This window comes from Coturnix japonica, chromosome 1, assembly GCF_001577835.2.
Source record: "Coturnix japonica isolate 7356 chromosome 1, Coturnix japonica 2.1, whole genome shotgun sequence".
NCBI classification, from domain to species: domain Eukaryota; kingdom Metazoa; phylum Chordata; class Aves; order Galliformes; family Phasianidae; genus Coturnix; species Coturnix japonica.
Window position 1 is genome coordinate 28,198,895 of NC_029516.1, and position 19,418 is coordinate 28,218,312.

The following is a 19,418-nucleotide window of genomic DNA, read 5'->3' on the forward strand; positions in this document are numbered from 1 at the left end:
AAAAGTACTCAGCTGCCTGCAGTCCAATAACACAGAAGCTTACTGATGTGCGTGATAATGTCGATTCCATTTAAAATGGCCATAAATCCCGTTGGCCTAACGCAGCATCCTAGTTATCCAGCAGTGCTAGTATAGCCGTAGGTGAAGGCCTCCAGTGATGTAAACTGATGCAAACGGGGGCAGCTCCACCAGCAGCAGTGAAGAAGCTCCATCCCCACCAGCTGAATGTCTGGGCCCATGATGCTTCACATCAGTATCTCCTGCAAAAAACGTGCTTGCACTTGTGGGGAAACTTTTGGATGGAAAATGTAATCATCTATTGTTGCTGTGAGTGTCTGGATTCAGTGACTTGGCATAGGTTTGTAAGATATTAAATAAGGAACACAGCAAACAAATGCACTTGCACAGAGAATAATGTTTTTTTTTTTCTCCCCTGGGTGTAGATTGGGAAGAGAACAGGTTCTGTACCATTTCTCCAGTGAGCAGAAGGGGCCGGAGGGATTTCAGTTCTCGGAATGCTATAAAGGTTGCTGACATTTGTCCTTGTCTCAACTTGGAGGCTGCCCAGATTGTGGAATCGAGCTACTACTTCCGCCCTATGTGTGTGGCACTGTGGTAACTTATTGGGGGCAGGTGAGCTGCACAAAGGGCCTCTGAGGGGCTGCTGCCTCCCATCCTATGAGCAAACAGGGAGCTGCTGGCTGATCACCGGTTGTTTGGGGAATGGTCTGTGGTGAGGATGGAAGCTGGTTGTTACTTTAATGCAGTGAATCAGGAGTGAGGGTTGCCAGTTTCTGATAAGTGCTCATGTTTTGACTTTGTGTCAGGAGCCCAGAGCAAAAAGAGGCATAGGCATACTGGAGAGAATGTAGTGAAGGGCCTTGAAGATGATGAAGGGCCTGAAGCACCTCTCCAGAGGGGAGAGACTGAGAGGGCCAAGAGGAGTCTTAGAGGGGAATTATACTGTTGCCCATAAATACTTGAAGGGAGGGTGCAAAGATGAAGCTGGGCTCTTGTAAGAGGGGGTTGGTCTTAAGGTAAGAGGCAACGGGCTTAAACTGAAACATAGAAGGTTCCCACTATCTGTCAGGAAGCACTTCTGTGGTGTGTGAGTGATGGAAAACAATCTGCCCAGAGAGGTTATGGATCCTCCTCCTTGGAGATCTTCATCAACTTCTGGACATGGTCTTGGCCACCTTGCTCTGAGTGCCCTTGCTTGGGCAGATGTTGCATCAAATGGATCTAGAGGTTTTTTCTAATCTCAAACGTTGTATGATTCTGAGATTCTTGGCCACTAGTTCCCATGATGAACTAGGGCTTCTTTCCTTCAGCTCATGCTGAAGGCTGAGTTCTCCAGGGCTTGTCAGTCAGACAGACTTTGGGGGAGGGAACAAGGGGTAGCATGGCACAAACATGCTGGTGGAGCAAAACCCAGTGGAGCTTCCACTGTTCTGGGAATTTGGAGTGCTACTCTCTGAGGAATACCTGAAGGAGTAGGAAGCTGTGCAAATCTGAAGGAAAACTCTTACTGCTGTGGCCTTTGCTGGAGAGATTGGCCAAGCTGGGACTGGCAGTACTCTGCATTGTATCTCTGCAGCCAAGAGCTACTGCAGAAGCATCCTAAATGCCACAGTACCCACAGGTCTGCCTTGTGTAGATGAGTGCCTTCACAAACACAGTCATCCAGAACACTGCCTTGGAGCTTGCCTTAGAACACTCTCATTTGTTTTGCCCTTATCTAAATGGCTTTTGGAAGAAGCATTTTAACTTGAAGCATGACTGCCAGAAAACCAGTTGGCAGGCACCACAGCCTTGCATTTTGTCACAGAGTGCCCAAGCCCCTCACTAGCCAGCTCCTTCCTTCCTCCTCAGCCACCACTGAATTTTAGCACTTCAACTTCAGATGCAGCAGAGGGGAATTGTTCAGCTACTTTGCATTGATGTGAACATACATTTCCTGGGTTACGGGCTGAAATGTGCATTTCGGAATCTTTTTGTTTCGAAACAAGGGGTTTTGAATTCCTCTTTCTGAGGCAAGGAGTGCATGCAATGTAGTTGCTGTAAGCAGCCACACCATGGCACTAACAGTGAAAATGTGCCCTGGCCAGAATCCTGAGCTCATGTCAAAACATGCTACAATAGCACATTTTACTACAGAACAGGAATGTTAATATGATACTATCAAATATTATACTGCAAGGGAATTACATGTCCCAAAACATTGCAATGTGTATCTGTGACCCTGGGGAAGCTGTTTCTCCCTGGCTGTGTTTATACTTGCACCAACTCACTTTTCCCACAACTCCCTTTTTGCCATTGCCCTACAAGAGCAGCTCTTGCTTCTGGCCCGTCTGCATGGCCTTGGCACCCTGCATCTTGTGCAAGGAAGATGGGACAGCTGGCCCCCCGGCTGCAGGGAAGTTGGCCTGTTTACTGCCCACACATTTCGCAACAGCAGGCCCCAGAAAGTGCTTGATGGGGCATATATATCTGAATGTGCCTCCTCTTGCCCCTCAAGTCGTTTGTGCCCCAGTTGGGGGTCTGCTGTGACTCCCAGGGGAGGAAGCTGTGAGCAGGTGTGGGTTTTGTAGGGAGGCAATTTGCTCAGCCTGCTGGTGTGATGTCTTCTGATGTGCTGGGCTCTATGGCTGAGGCCTGTGGCACCCCTCCACCTTTTCCCCCTTGGATAAAGCTGAGTGTCCCTGGCCCAGTCCTGCCACTAGCCCCAAAGAAGAGCTGCTGGTTGTGGTGTGCTCCCATGTGGGTGTGAAACAGGGCATGTGATTATATGGCTCATGTGGGTCAGATCTCTCCAGGTATTTCTCTGAATGAGTGGTACTGAGTGAGAGGAAGACACTGTAATTACTCTGTGTCATTGCTGCACAATACCGAAGTATCTGTAAGGGCTGAAACTGTATTGTACAGACTGGGAGAGAGCCATCACATGGGGAAGTGATGGATTTGCAAGACAAGGCCGTATTAGTCATTAGTTGTCTCACTTAGAGAGCTCTAAGTTAGGGGATCAAAATAGGCTACGTAATGAAGAACAGTTAAACAAGTCAGTAATATTATTTCACTCTGGAAGTTGGTAGGCCTGTATTTCCTTCATTTCTTTAAATGGGCCTGTTGATCACTTCTGAAGAACACCTCTTTTTCTCTTAGTCTTCAGGGAAAGGGAGAGGAGTGGAGGGGAGGGGAGAGGCTCCTTAATCAGAAGAAAGCACCTGTAATATCCCAGTAGCACAGCAATCAGCTCAGAAGCTGCTCTCCAAAAGCATAACTGAATTAAAACTTGCTCTAAGTCCTGTGCTTGGCAGGGATCTTTGAGAACAAATAATGCATACTGCTCTATCAAGCTACCCCAGAGAAGTGCCCGGGTGAGCCAGGCTGCTTCTGTGCTCCATCCAGGATTGCGCACAGGGCCCAGGTGCTGACCAGCAGCTTGGAAAGCTGAATCAGTCATGAGCGTCATGCAGGCAGCATCACAAACCTCAGGATGTGTTTGTTGCCACGACTTGTATGATTTTCATCAGCTGTTCAAACTGGAGCCAGTAATTGCCATTGTTGCTGGGGGAGGTGGTTGAAAGAGGAAGAAAGGCTGTATAATAGTAGAACTTAGATTTTCTTCCCTTTAATGTTTATTTTCTGGATTTTTCTAAGGATGAAATTCTGCTTTGTGAAAGCAGATCAGCTATGAAAGCTATAGGCCAGTATCCTAGTTTTCTATCAAAGAGGGAAAGTGTCTTTTTGTCTAATCACTGTTTTCTATAGTATCACACTGACGTTTTAGTATGGACTTTCTTCATCCTTAGTGGTTTTGTTCTGAGGATGTTGACAGCCCCGGCAACAGCTCTCCATGACTCCCCAGAATCTGGGCCTTACCACCATCAGCTGCAGGACACCATTCCCCACTGCCTGACTGTCTCCCCAGAGATGCCCACCTCAGCAGCACCTTCTACACTGCCCCTTCTGCTCATTTCTCTAATTGTGTCTTTTGGGAGGCTGATTTGGATCAGGTCCAGTGCTTAGAACATTTGGATGTTTGTTTTTGTGAAACTGAGCCTCAGCTGAATTCTCCACTCCAGCAAGTATAGGTACTCATGTTATTGTCTGCTCTACATAGGACAATCCAGAGTTTCCATTGTGAGATCAGTGTGGCAAGCACTCTATACAAAAGACTGCCTAAAAGCTAATACTGTGAGTACAATTTCTTCATCTGTAATTCAAGACAATGACCTGAAATTCTGGGCAATGAGAATGAGAGAGAGACTCTTTACAGTCACACAGCAAGAAAACAGGCTTCTCACTTTTCAGATATCAACAAGAAGTGGTGTTTGCACTACTGGCTCTTTAATTGTACTTGTACTGACATCAGTATTGGATGTGTCCTCTTCTAACAACATCCACAATTAAATGTAGCAACTTCATGGGCTTTTTAATCTCATAAAGACCCCTTGGCTAACATTTACATTAGCTCTAATCTAATCACGTCTTATGCAAGTCTATGCACATTTTTATGTGCTTATTGGGTCAAGTTCTTTCCTGTAGGCAAGGTCTGTTGGTGACAGGTAGTTGGAGAGCTGGTTGTAACTGCAGCTATCCACCCGGCATCCTGCATGCTGTCCTTACCTGCAGCATCTGGACAACTCAGATAGTGGTTAAAATCTGCTGTGGTGCAATCACAACTCCTTCCATTCCTTTGGGTTCTGCACCCAAAACTGGAAGGGAGCTGGTGCAAGAGGACCTATGCCACCTTTCTGTAGCCTGGCCACTTGCTCTGTGGCAATGAGATTCTCATATGGTGCAGAAAAGGAATTCCTTGCACTGCCAACCAGCAGGAGAGGAGAAAGGGAGAATTCACAGTGGCCTAAAGGCTGCTGGGCCATCTGCCTCTCTTGCTGCAGTCACACTGAATGACTCCTGTGGCATGCAGGACTCCTACTAAAGAGAAGGAGCAGGCTGATCTGTTTGGTGATTTGCAGGTCGACTTCTGTACTTAAGGTAGATTAACAGCAACACATGCGCGTTCTTCTACATTATGCAGTTTATTTCAGCCTCTGCTTAGGTTACATCGTGTGCACTATTCCTTTCCTGACACTTGACACAGTAGCTGCCAAGACTGGTTTCTGGACAGGCCTGTTCTGGGAACTGCATGTGCTGTGATCTGGATAAAGGGTGTTCAACTTATGTGTGTGTCTCTGCTTGCCCTTCCACTGCAGCTTTGTTGTGGGAGCTTTCATGAACCCCAGACCAGCTGCTTCCTGGTTGATCACAAAACATGTTAATTGGGGCTGCTGGCTTTGGTAGGATGGCCAGCTCCTGCAAGCAGAGGTTGTCCACGTACAACACAAATTGCAGAAGTTTACCTCATCATGGAATTTGATGTAGAGAGTATTAAACAGTGGTAAGTGAAAGAGCATAAAAACTTCATAGCAGGTCCTTCATTGCCCCGTACTTGTTAAAAATTGCTGCTGGCAGATCTGATTTCCACCCGTCAGGGTAAAAAAGTCTGCCAGGAGGTTTATATGTCACTGTCACTGAATGTATTTTCTAGTTGGCCTTTTATTAAGCTCCTAGCACAAGTTCTCCTCAAAAGATGTGTATTGCAGAGAGTGGTGTGTACTATATTGTATGGTGTATAGTCCTGGATCAGCTCCTTTAGAAGGTTATCAGCTATTAAAAACCGAAGAACTCCCAGCTACAAATGTAACCGCAGCAGGGGTGAAAATCTTTGCATCCCCTTACTATGCTTGATGTGATCACATTTCTGTCAGTGTATGTAATAGGATTCTTGGTGCTCTTCTAAGGGATACTTGCAAACTTACAAATTCCATGCACCTCTTAAAACACATTAGCTTCTCAGAGTTATTTAAGACACTGGCAGGCAGGATCTGTATCTCTCCTGTTATGACAGGTTTTAGTTTTGTGAGGATCATGACCATGCTACTGGTTTCCCAAGCTACCAGCTTGCAGTGCCACTGGCCATGTGAATGCTATCAGTTGTGTCGAGGATCACAGCTCAAATCATCCCAGTGCATCCTTGACCTGGTGTGACCTCCTGAGTCCCTCCTGTCAAGGGCAGAGCTCTTCTGATGTTAATAGCAGGGATGAGCTCCTAATTCCTGTAAGTACCTTTTCTCTACAAGCCCTTGGATTGTGGAGTTCGTCACCGACATCCAGCATAACCAAGCAGTTGGCTCTCCCAGCACTGCTGGCTCCTACAGTAGCTGTCCTGGCTTGCTGACATCAGTGTGGCTCTATCATTGCTGCAGCTCCTAGCCTGGCTGTGCCAGCCTGTGGATGGTGTGGGCGAACAGTGTGAAGGGGCTGAGGCTGGGGCCCATTTGGACCTGCCGCTGGAGTGGTGGACCAGGGGTGCCAATCCAGCAAATACACAAGACTAAAGCAAAAACTCTCCAATCTTACAAGCCACAGATTTCTAAAGCATCCAATATGGTAAGATTAAGTACTGTGCTTGGTGGCTGGGTCACATAGTTTCGGCAGACAACCAGTTGATTGTACCGCCAACTATTTCAGCTCATTGACCTTATGGAGAAACAAAATAGGAATCAAGTGGTTTTGTGGTTAAAAAGCGCCAACTTGTTTCCTAGCATGACAACTTTTCTCTGGGAAGGTTGCTCTCTTGGCTAGCATCCTTGCAGCAGCAGCCAAAATAATATCAGCAGCCTCATGTCTCAGTTAACTTGGCTTTATATGACATTAAGGAGCATGCCAAGGCAATGAAAATGGGAACCTGAGCAATGATAGGCAGTAGCCATTAATCTGTTCCTTGATGTTTTCAATGCTGTGGAACCTCTGTTGTGGTTGGATTTCTTCTGTGTAGAAATGCATTTGAGAAGGGAAGGGTGGTGTGGAGCAAGGGCATCTCCATTCCAGCACTGTGATTCTGTGATTCTTGCTCTCATAGCCTAACAGCAGTTAATGAGACCTGGGGGTCTCAAAGCTGCTTAGTCCTACCTGAGCAGTGGGGTTCATTGGAAACCAAATGCTGCCTGGAGGATACCCACCATACTGGTGGGTTGTCTTGTTTTCACAGCAACATCCTGAAGTTTCTTTAAGTTTGGTGAGGTCATGCTGGCTGAGTGCTTTGCTTCCAGGTTCTTCATCACTGAGACTGTGCATTGTTCAGTGTTGCATGCTCGGATTTATCTCCCCAGCTGTATGTCCCACATCTCAGCTCACTTTCTCAGGTTTTCTTCCTAGGCCAGGGAAGGAATCAGAGGGAATCAGGTGCATGAGGTAGGGACTGAGGTCCACTCTCTGCCTGTGCCCCTGGATTACAGGGCTCTAACTCATCCTACAGGAGAGGTTTCACAGCAATGTGTCCTTGCTTTGTGACATATCCAGGTTTTTTAAAAGGCATTTCCCTAGGCCTGTGCTTCTTTGACTCCTGTACCCAAAATGCTTGCTCTGCACCCATGAGGTACTTTTCCCATGGGATGGGGTGGAGGGACCATGTAGGCCTGAACCTCTGCCCTGAGCAGTCTGGGGCATGGCCTCATCGGTTTCCCAAAGACATAGCTTTTGCAGATATTGGCACACTCAGTTTGGACTCAAAATGTGCTTGGCAGCAGCTGGACTTCCCCAGTTTTTTGTCTCCACGTGAAACACCAGCAGGTGCCCTGGGCAGCCTCACACCCACATTAGCACTCTGAGCACTCTGATAGCAACTCCATCTCCAGCAACCCCAAGGTACTCTCAGAGCCTGCAGAGAGGTGTAGTGTTGCAGTTTTGCAGTTTCTGCCATAGTCTGACTGAAAACACACGTGTTCCAGTGAGAGGTCTCCTAGTGTGACCAGCACAGGGGTTGCTTGGGGATGCAGATGCCCCAGCAGCAGACCACTGCCCAGCAAGTCACCTGGCCCTGTACATCTCCCCTGGGCCCTCCTACTATTTTCTGGCTTTACTTACTTTCCTCACATGGAAACTGAGAGCAGACTCCAGCTTTTTTAATTTTATTTTTCTCCCCATTAACGTTAAGGGAAAACAGAACTGAAACCAACTGTTCAGGGACCAACTAAAATTAGTATTCCCCATGAATTATGACATTCCCATCAGAGAGGGAATTAGTTAAAATATACATCTATCCCCATGGGGCCTGACTATTTCTTGTAGCACACAGTACTTTGCTGTGCAGCAGGGAGAGAGGAGCCCATGTCCTCAGATTTCATAGCAGATGCTGCTTCATTAAAGCAATTATAAATGGAGTCAGTAACATGAGAAACATATTTATCAAGCGAGTTTGCTGTTTATTTCCCTGGACTTTTTCTGTGAACATGATGTTGGCACAAGGCGCCATTGAGGTGATTTCTGATTACAGTCTCTGCTGCCCTCAGCCAGTGGCATCAGTGACTGTGGGCTCCGGTGGGCAGAGGACTGGCCACTCTGCTTGGCCAGTGCCATTAGTGATATGATGTTGTGCGGCTGCTGCCTTCTGATGCTTCAAGCCTCATGCCCTTCACACTGTTCAGGGTTGCTGGGGCATGTGGTGGTGGCAAACAAAACCTCAGGCAGGAACAGCTGCTGGCAGTGACCTCTTGTTTCATGAGCCTTAATAAAATGAGAGGGTTGAGAGAAGAGAGCCTTTGGAGCCTTTGAAGGGCGGATGTATCTGCTGTATAAATTGAGTTTGAGGGAGCTCTACTATTGTGTTCTCAAAAAAAGAGCTGCTACAGGGCAGAGGAAATGAAGTGTCTGCCAAAGCATCTACCATGACACAAAGTCTTTAGGCTTTAAATAAAGGAACTATGCAGCTGAATGAAGTAGGCTGACTCAAGCCAAACAGGCTCTTGTTCTTTAAACAAAAAAATAAATTAAAGTCTCTCCCAGCCACGTGGCTGAGAATAATGGTGCTGCTTCTGGACTCACTAAGCCTGACCTAGGATGCACTGACGTATCTGCCTCAGCCAGGCTGGGCTGAGCAGTCCTTTCTGACTGCAGGGAGGCTGTAAAGACATACACTCCAAAAAATGCATCTCTTGCTTGAGCTGGAGTAGAAAAGAGTGGCTTGTTTAGGAGGGCATCAATGCCAGTCAAAGCCTGAAAATCAATACAATTGTGACATATATAAAAACCTGGTCTGTAAAGTGAACAGCTCCAGGTGTTTTTAAAGTGGTTCTTACCATACCAGTGCTATGAGAAATGTTTATATGGGCCGTATTTCTTCACTTTAACACATTTTAACAATAGAAGACATATTTTCAGATCTGGAATTTAGATGATGTATGTCTGTGTGCCCAGAGCCTGATTCCCTTTAGGCACATCCAGCCTGGAGTTTGGGGAACCACCAAGGAGCTCTGTGAGAAAATCTTCTAATGCTCTCTTTTCCTTGAAAAATACTAGGAAAGAAAAAACTACTCCCTTAAAACAGGATTTTTGGTTTGCAGATGAGAAGAATTAGGTGCAGGAAGGGGTCAGTGCATCATTTCTTCCTATCCATTGTGTTCTGATTAAAGTTGAGATGTTGAGAAGATGTAGATTGTAGATGTTGGGGATCAAATGAAGCAGTGGATGGATGGAGAATGGCTCCTCTAAGAGAGCCGCTGGTGCTAGGTTTGTCTTTTACATCAGACAGGATCCTGAAGTACTGCTGATGGGCTGCAAAATTCATAATTGTTCCTTTCATGACCCCACTTCTATGGATATATTCTTACTTTTTCTTTTTTTCTGCAGGATGTTTCCAAGCAATAACTCCTGTTTTCACTGTAGGGTGAAGATGAAACAATTTCCCACTGGCATTTATCAAATTAATGTAAAATTTTGCTTTGAGCATGTTTTTGTTTGATACAGTTGTAGAGCCTTATTTTAAAACGTGTCTGTTTTTGTTTAGGTAAGCATAGCAAACTCAGTGGTTAGGAAGTAATTTTCATTACTACTATTATGATGATGATAGTTAAACCAAAGCTTTGGAGTACGAGTGGGTGAAAATAGGAAAAAATCATATAATAACATGTCCTCATCTAATGACAGGGATTTCTTCTAATGTAAAATCGTGCTTTGAAAATGTGTGTGTGCTTGTATGTACTATACAGGCGAGTATTAAAAGCTGGATTTATTGTCATCCTTATCGGCCTTATCTCAGAAGAGACTGCCATGAGTGTGGGCAAAATACGTTTCCTAGATACAGCCAGCTGGGCTGCAGGCATTTCTGCAAGCCTATGCAGACATTGGTCTTGCCAACCACTGAAATCTACATACCTGAGCACAGAGGGCCAGGGAAACATGGCAGAGCAGCCTGCTGCAGAGCTGCTATGATGCTGGGACCAAGGGCCCTTCTCAGCTGGCTCTGCGTGCCATTTTCCCATAGGATCTGGTGCCTATGTCATGCAGAGATGCTTATATGTAAAACAGGCCAAAGGTTATGCTGGGCTGTGAACATGACTAGGAAGGAGATGCTGGAGCGAGATCAGTGGGATTCTGAAATTATGCATTTTGTGAACTGTTGCTGTGAATGTTTTAAGTTTTGGAAAGCTTTTATATGGTCTAAAGCCCTTCTCCAAAGTAATAATAGCATTTATTTAATAAAAGAAAAGAAAAAAAAGAAAAAAAGACAGGGCTGTAGGATATGAAGGGGAACTCATCTATGGTAAGGACAAAACAAGAGAGATTTGTTGGCAGGAGTCATTAATAAGCTCAAAGGGGAAGAGACTGTCAGAAAGAGGAAATTCTCTGGCATGGCAGAATAGCAGGTAATTAATGATTACTGCAATTATAGTAGGTAATAACTAGCATATATTCTGACTGTTCATCGGTGGCTTGCCAGGCTTCATTGCTCACAGATTCTTTCTGGCAAATCTCATCAAATTTTGGTGTGAGTGCAGCTCTTTATGAAATCTGCTGTTTGATATCAAGCCAGAACAGCTCTGTTTCCTTAATGAAGGCAGAGGAGTCCTGGAGGCTTCTGCAGGCTGCATGGGACTGGCATCAGGGCTGCCAAACCCAGACTTCTTCCGCTGAGCCCACAGGCAGTGCTACTGGGAACGTGGCTTTTCCTCATGCCCACTGTGCTGGCATACCACATGCTGCCTTTCCTAGAAGACCATTTGGCTCTGTTTTTTGCAGGCCAGCACACTGCAATAGCTTTGGAAGATGGAGGTGAAAGAAAGTGATTGGCATTCCTGTAGCATTAGGTTTAGGAAAAATATGGGAGATAGAGTCTGCCTTTGGAGGAGAGTTCTATCTTGTGGTAAGAAGGAGATGGGTGGTATGCCTTGCAGTGAGGTATTTCAATAGTACTGCTGTCAGGAAAGGTCAGACTTCCAGGAGAACTTGCATCACGTCCATGTTGCATGAGCGTTTCTTGGGAAAAATGCTCCCGTTGCTTACACAGGGGTGTCAAAACCAGACAGAGAAAATAACATGCAGGGAAATGGATGTCTTTCTCTGTGCCAAGAGGCACAAATCAGGAGAACACCCCGCAGCAAGACCTGATCTTTAAAAAAAATTCTGTAAGGGTACAATGGTAAAGAAATTAGTGATTTGGGTAGTGTTACAAATGGGAGGCTGGAGTTGTTTTCAGTAAAATAAATGCTTTTTTAGAACAATAATCTCTGTAATCTCTGATAGTCATTAAAACTGTGCAGGGAGAACGATTTATTTATGCACATCCATGTGAAACAGGCAATATGTTGTAATCTAATGGCCTGGGTGAGACCTAATCAACCATTTGGCTTTTGTGAGAATCCAATAAAAAGTGACTGCAGACTTCCTAGCTGGAATGTCTTGAAGAAATTCTGGTGTTTCTTGACTGGGGAAAGGTCAGCTACATTACCATGGTCATAGCAAAATGAGCTTGGAAGCTGCATTGGGACAGTATGCACTGAGAAAAAATGTGCAGCTTTAGCAACTTGAATGTTTTGGGTGGGTACCGAGGAACAGCTCATTTGATTGACTGGGAATATTCGCAGTGTTGAGAATTTTATTCTGCTGCGTATGACCACGAGCGTATTGAGGAAGATACCATCTGAGTCACAGCTGTGCCTGTGTGGTGTTGTTATTGTAGCACGTGCTGTTTTCTGGTAGCATCACTGGTAAACCAGGACAGAAATAGTTGTCTAGCCTGTTATACCATGGGTGCTGATTCTCTTTGTGAGAAAGACTTGGTGATGGATGGCTTCTGAATACTTGAAGAAATGTGGCATGTCTAGTTGACAATTTAAGACTGAAAAAAAATGCTTTAGACTATGAGACCCATGTGGCACTGTTTATAGCACACACGGCAGAGATACAAATGTTATTCATCAGTGGACGCTGGAAGGTAAGAAAGAGATGCAGAATTCACAGGTAAGGTGGCAAATTTCAAAACAAAAAAGCTTAAGTAAACTTGTCACCTCAGTCATCTTCCTCTCTACGAGGTTTTGTTTTTTAGTTCTGAAGGGGCAGTGCTGACTTTGGAGGGATGCAGCTAGAGCAGGCCTGCAATGCTCAACAGGCTCAGAGGCAGGAGTTCTGAGAGCCATGCTGTTTTTTAAGTGATTGTGTAGCTGATGATACAAACCTAAGGAATTTAGATGGGAAGGATGCCATTCCCATGAACTTGATTTGGTAAAAGGGTGCACAGCTCCATGGAAAAATATCTGGTCATATTGCCTTTATGAGTTTAAATCAGCAAAGGGAGGTCTATATGAAGCCTATGTTGCATCAGAAATATGTCAAAACAGGTGAAGGTCCATACGCTTTCACCGAGACTGAGCTGACTCAGCAAGAGTATTAAAGACTCTGACATGACTCTCCAACACTTAGCAGCTGAATGCAGAGGAACAAATTGTATCTCCAACCCAAAAACACATGCAAGCAACACCATCAAAAATGTTCCTGGGTTCCCCAGATACGTCTTGGTGTTTCTTAAAGTGCTGTGGGATTTTAAACTTGCTGAAGAGGAGAGCCTCTTTCAGAGAAGGATGTCTGCCAGCTCCTCAGTGCTGTTGTGCATGGTAACAAGCAGTGCAGTGCTGGCACTTGGTCCTTGGAAAATTTCTACATGCCTTTGAAGAAGGGTTTTGCATCTGCCAGAACTGTGGCATTTGTGTGGCATTTTTCTCAGAGGGCCAGACAAGCTGCCTGCCTTAAATTACCCGTTCTACACAAGTGAGTAGTATTAGCATTTCTGTTGTGGTGATTTCAAATGGGAAGGACAAATACATCACGTTCTTGGTTGTTAACCAAGGCAGAGGGATGAGACATCTGAGAGATCTGTGAGAAAACAGAGATCTTTCCAAAGCTGGAGGAACCAAAACTGAAGGGTGCAACTGGCTGGCATGGGAGCTGAAGGAAAATGGAATGATGCTTTTAATATGGTGAGAAACAAAGGTCATCTTTGGATGGTGTCCTCAGGAATTAGCTTGTGACAAGCATAGGTTGTGACTACATTCACTGACACTGGCAGAAGTCTTTATAGTGTTGTCCTACTGATATTTTTTTCCCTTAACCTGATGACCTTTGCAGAGGCTATCCAGTTTCAGTTATTCTCACGGGTTTAGGAGTCACAGAAGAAGAGTCACTGATGAGACATGATCTAGGGGGTGTTATGTTTTGTACATAGTGAAACAGAATATCTCATCTCTGACTCCTCTCCTGAATGCAGCAAGATTTCCCCATGTACTATTAATGGTGACTTGTAAAGCCCTCAGAAAACAGGCTTCTACTCTTATGCTCCTGGACCTAATTGGTCACCTGATGGTTCTTGAATTCCTCATCAGGATCCACTGAAATTATGGCAGGCTCCAAGGATTGCTTGTAAAGGCTCTTTGTAAAGGCAAAAACCTAATTGCCAGCTGTTCAGAGGTAGGAAATTAGTGCTTAAAGTTAAAAGCTTCTTTAGATGCTTTGCTTCTGAAGACACTGAGTACATTTTATTCTATTTTGGATATTTTACTTTGATGACTACCATGTTCCCAACACAAGTTTACTCCAGCTTATCTTTCTAGACAGGTATTTGTGCGTGGAGCTGGCTGTTCACAAATGTTCTTTTCCAAACACAGCTGTACTTTTGAAGAAATTGGTGCTCTCAGTCATTCATCCTCTCTCCTGCAGGCCTTCTTCCTGGATAGTCATGCAGCATGTTGTGACCAACCTGTGAGCTGTGAGGTGGCAGCCTCCAGCACAGAGCAGGAGCAAAGCGCTGCAGAGATGGGATGCAGAGGGCAGTTGTGAAGTCAAGTGATGCTCTGGCTGCTGGGACCTAGAAGGCAAAGTTTCCTTCAGGCAGCAGAAACCCTGTGAGCCAGAAGTTCAGACAGTCCAGAATTAAAAAATAAATAAACTGGGCTGTTCATCCTGTGGGAATCCCTTGGAGCAACATTATTGGGTACAATAATCCTTATTGTTCCTTTTTTTTTCTGTGGTGTACAAGCTAAGCATGATGGTGTTGAAAGGCTTCCTCCAGCAGCTGAGTTTACTGGGTCACTCCAGCCACTTCACCTCAGGCTGTCTCTGCTTCCTCAGCAAGAGATTTATTAGCACAGTGGATGGTTGTTATGTCTTCCTTTACCTTCTGTTTTTACACTACATAGGATTTCTTTTCCTTCTACACTTCCTGTTAAATACTCCACAGTAATTTTCTCTCTTTATTTTTCAAGTTGCATATAGTCCTCTGCCTCTTGATGCTAGTCATATCCCGGAGGCTTACACTATTTTAATAAATAGTTTTAAAGCCTGATTATTTAACATGTGCTTATTGAATTTGTTATCTTGCACATCCATGCCATGGACAGGGAAAAAAACAGCTACATCTGCAGCCATCCCCACCTCTCTCCTGTCCAGGGCACTCCAGGGAGCTACCGCTGGGCTCCTCATTTAGTACCACAGGGGGAGCTTGAGTCTCATTAAGGTCTTGCAGAAGATCAGTATTAGGAGACCTGTGGCAAAGGCCACAAAGGCAAGGCAGACATATATGTCCTGTACCATTCTTCTACTGCAGGCTGGTTAATGCGAGGTTAGGAGGCATATAATATGCTCATAAGTGTTTATATGTATCAGGCTAAACATTTTTGAGGTTGGGCCCGAGCTTTCTGCTCAAAATTACACTGAGCTCAGCTGCAAGCTGATATACTTCTGTGGATGCCTTTAATAAATACTGTCAGGGCTGAGTCTCCTGAGATGCAGGAGGAACTCTGGGGCATCAGAAGGGATGTAAACTTGAAGTTATTGATCTCTGTAAAAACAGTTTCTGAAATGATTTGAGAAGGGATTAGAGAAACATATCTGGCGGATAAATTTATGTTGAAATCAACAGTACAACTGTGAAGTCATAGAAGGCTTTTACTTTTACATCAATTCCCTTTGGAATGAAGAAAAAATATGGATGTTAGTTTTGTGTATTTAAATCTTTTGATATGTTTAAGAAGGTATTAAACACCTAAAGTTTTTCAGATTCCTCTCTATTTCTTTGCCTTTGGAACTATGACAACTGACACCATCTGAAGCCTCCTGCACTCCAGCTCACTGATGTTTTCAGATAGCACGGTCCCATCAGAGCAACAGCATGGAGTTCAGCTGTGAGAGATTGGGTTACTTGTTTGTAATGAGAACCGCCATTCAAGTCATTTCTTTACAATATATTTAATCTGAAATGAATTAAAAAAATAATAATTGCTTGAGACTTTTATATTGCTTTTAACATATTCTCAGGAATAATATTTCCAGTATTTCTGTTGGAAAGCTTGACCTAAATCCACTTCTTTCCTTTAACATCAATTCTGAGAGAAGCAGAGAATGAATGATGTCCCTCATTTCAAGCTGGCATTTTTGATCACAAAAGCTCATCCCATAATTAGAGTGTATACTTCTGAGTATTTGTTGCTGTTCAGCGCATCTGAATATGTGTGGAATGGAGATAATAACTGCACTGCGTCTTCTTAAAACTGTTCAATTTGGGACTCTTTGAAGTCTTGTTCATCTCCATGTTCAGAAACAAGAATGAAATCAGAACGTGACATCAAGGATTTTTCCACAAAAATAACCAATTCCAGCTAGTATACTTGAAAATAAGGGTTGAGATATGATAGCTAATGTTAGTGCTATTCAAAATTGCCTGTATTTGCTTTTCTGTCATGTGCTTGCAATAAGTGAAATTAGGTGGAGGGTGAATACCAGCAGGTGTCCTAATTTCAATTTGCTTTTTTTTTTTAAGACTGGGCCAGAAATGACTACTAAAAATGTGTACACATTTGATTCTAGGAAGATATCTGATATATTTGAGGGAATTGTCACCTTTTGGAAGCTGCGGACCTTATTTTTGGCTGTCAGTTATCTCTATTTTTATTCTGTGAATAAGAGAAGAAAATTAAGAAGCAAAAGTGTTTTGATAGGGCAAAATGTCCTTAATATGTTAATATGAATCCCAGGTTTGTGCAGTGCAAGTGTAATGATTACTGGGCAACTTGTGTTGCCAAAATGGGCTGCAATAACAAGAGCCCAAGTTAGTTTGGATATAGGGAGACGTGAAGGAGCCAGGAACTTCCTGAGAGCACAAGTCAAAGGGGCAACTTTTTAGATTTTTCTCCTAAATATAGCCCTTTCGAGCAATCCCAGAAGTTAAACAAGCATTAAATGTTGTCTTTAGAGTTGCTGGAGTGAGGCTCTGAGGTATGTGGGAGGCTCCACCTCAAGCTCCCTTCAGCTTGGTGCCAGAGAGCAGAGGTGAGGAATGGGTGAGGTGAGGGTGCACCCACATCCAGTGATAACTCAGAATTTGGACTGTCTGTCTTCATACAGTCCTGAGGGATGGGGCTGGAGAGGTGAAAGAAAGTATGAGTTACATCAATATGGGATTTATCTAGGTTCCCTGCAGGCTTTTGATTTTGGCTGCGCTTGACAAGGATGTGCAGCTCCTCCTTTCTCATGCTGTGATTTAGAGCTGTAGTCTTTACCTCTTGGTGGCTGTGGAGATTTTAAAACGGACAAATTTTCCAGAAACTTTTTCATTACATTTTCTGTCCTCATCTGTATTTGGAAAAGTCCCTGTCTTGAAATCCAACTGGATTTTTAAATAGGATGGACTTTTTTTCTTTTTATCTCATCAAATCTTCAAATGCAGTTTTGGGTTAGCATCGGGTGCCTATAGGTTGGGGAGAAGCTCGGCTTTGGTGACCAGAACATGGAAGAACTATGCAGAATTATCTGAAATCTTTAGTATGATATTTCAGAAATAAAACAAATTTACTACATAGATTCAAAAAAGAAGGCAGGTCTTAGGGGGTAAGTGGCAGAGCCAAATTATTTTTTTCCCCTCTCACATCAAGTCTCCTATAGTCTCCTGGCTAATATATTTTCTGAGAAAGGGATTTGCATCCCTCTGCTGAGGTGGTCTTACTCCTCCTTTGTGAACTTGTTCAACATGCTGGGAAGTAGGAAATTTGGAGGGAAACCTTCTTCAGATTCTGCAATTACAATGGGCTGTCTGATAACATAGCAATCACAGTAACTGAATGGAGGTTAATGTAGTGCCTTGAAGTCATTCTCACTGTTTAATTTTGGTGCTGGATCTCAGCAGGATCCTCCTCAAGTGTCTTGCAAGGGCTGTGCTTGGAGGTGGTTTCAGGCCACCCTGGAGGGTACCTGCCCTTCAGACTACAGCTGGCTTAGAATCATTGAATCGTAGAATGGCTTGGGTTGGAAGGAACCTGAAAGATCATCTCATTCCAGTCCCCTGCTATGTTGTCACCCACTACCTCAGGCTTCCCATGGACCTACTGGACCACTTCTTCATGACAAAGAATGACTCTTGTGTACAAAGCATTTGGATTTCTAAGCCACTGATTTAAAACAGCAGAGATATACTTACATGCTGCCATCCTGTACTCAGCATTCCCCTCATGCCCATATGTAGTTGAAACTTTGTTCTCTGGGACACCAAGTTGCAAACTACCTAGGGCAGATTTCATGACTCTGTCAGTCTGGATGAGCCTAAATGAGCTTTTGCAGCTCTGCCTCCTCTACTCTTTCTGCAGGCTTGATCTTGACCCTTTGATCTCCAGTTCCACAGCCTTAAAAAAAACAAGAGTTTCACTGTGGTTGGGGCAGAGCCATCACATCTTCCACGCTGTAAATCTAACTACTGTGTTTGAGCATTGCCTCTGATTCTTCTTATCAAGATCATTGTTCCACCCTTTCCTGTTTGGTTTCTTTCACAATTACTTTTGAATGAACTCCCTAGTAAGGAACCTATCATAAACAAACACACTGAGCTTTGCACAGTACAAAATAACACTGATTTCCCAGTTAGCATCCCCCACAATATAAGAAATGCACCCCAAATATAAGATGAAAGAATCCCAGGGGGCTGGAAAACATCCAAGAAAGTCATAGCCTCAAGTGGCAGCCACCACCGGTGTAGCTGGGTACTCTACAAATCAGTTTTCAGACTTTCCAGGATTTCATAAATGGAAGAAGATAATGGTGTGGGCTGATGGATCCCCCCAGCAGCACCCCTTCTCCAGCCCTGCGGCAAGGTCTCACGTTGACTCAGTGTCCTCTAGTGGCAAATCTGTGCCACAGGCCTGGCCCTGTATGAAATGGGGACCCCTTTTTGACTGGCTTCATGGCAATCAGTAGAATTCAGCCTTGGATTAAATAGCTTAGGGGAAGGAGGGTTGTTGTACGTCTCATCCAAGACATGTGCATTATGGATAACACCTCTGTGGATTATCCTCGTCACAAAGTCACTTCAATCTGCTTTGGCCTTGAGATCAGATGTGCCAAGGAGGCTTCTGGTGGGTGCTGTTACTGCAACTCTTCAAGATACTTCTAAAGCTGAGCAAGTTGTCAAAAAATGTGCAGGGTTGTGTACGAGTGACCGAGATACATTCTCAGGGTGAAAAATTTACTGCTTCTTCTGGGTTAAAGATAAAAGTTGAGGCTGAAATAGCGAGACTGAGCTCCCTGCCTTCCTGCAGCTGGCAGGGAGCCGGGGGCATTGCTCAGCAGCAGCATTACTCGGGAGAGCCAGCCCTCAAATCCCTCCTCCACAAGCACTGGGAATAACACACTCATTATTTACGTCCTCTGAATATTGGCACAAGTTCTTCTCAGCACATTCAGTAGTGTTTGATTATTTAAAAATATATCATTACCAGACTGCATTTAAAGTGCTTTTTTTGGTCTCTCTTTCTAAGTCATACTGAAATTTCTTGTCCTCTCCTCCACCGCTTTTATTCCCATCCTCCCAAATTCTTCCAAACTCCACTGTTGAATGCCATTTCCCTACTTATGATTTAGTGATTTCAAATCCCCTTAGACTCTGGGTATGTTTTCTGTCTGGAGATGAACTCTGGCTAAGCTCACTTCTAGCGGTGACACAAAGGCATGACTTGTTATTTTGGCATGCAGCACAAAGTCGATAAAGAAATCAAAAGATCAAATGGATCTCTGCATTAGGCTGGCTTCCTGGAAAAGATGAT

The 19,418-nt window shown here is 44.3% G+C and overlaps 1 long non-coding RNA gene across 2 annotated transcripts in view; it reads left to right on the forward strand.

The window, feature by feature from the left end:
• The window catches only part of LOC107309946, a 57,132-nt gene that overhangs the window by 12,129 nt on the left and 25,585 nt on the right, over window positions 1-19,418 (forward strand). The window contains exon 5 of one of the 2 annotated variants that reach the window (XR_001553404.2): window positions 444-1,284. The exons of the other annotated variant lie outside the window; for it this stretch is intronic. This is a non-coding gene — a long non-coding RNA (uncharacterized LOC107309946). Of the gene's footprint in view, window positions 1-443; window positions 1,285-19,418 lie in introns of those variants that run through there. 2 annotated transcript variants of the gene reach the window in all.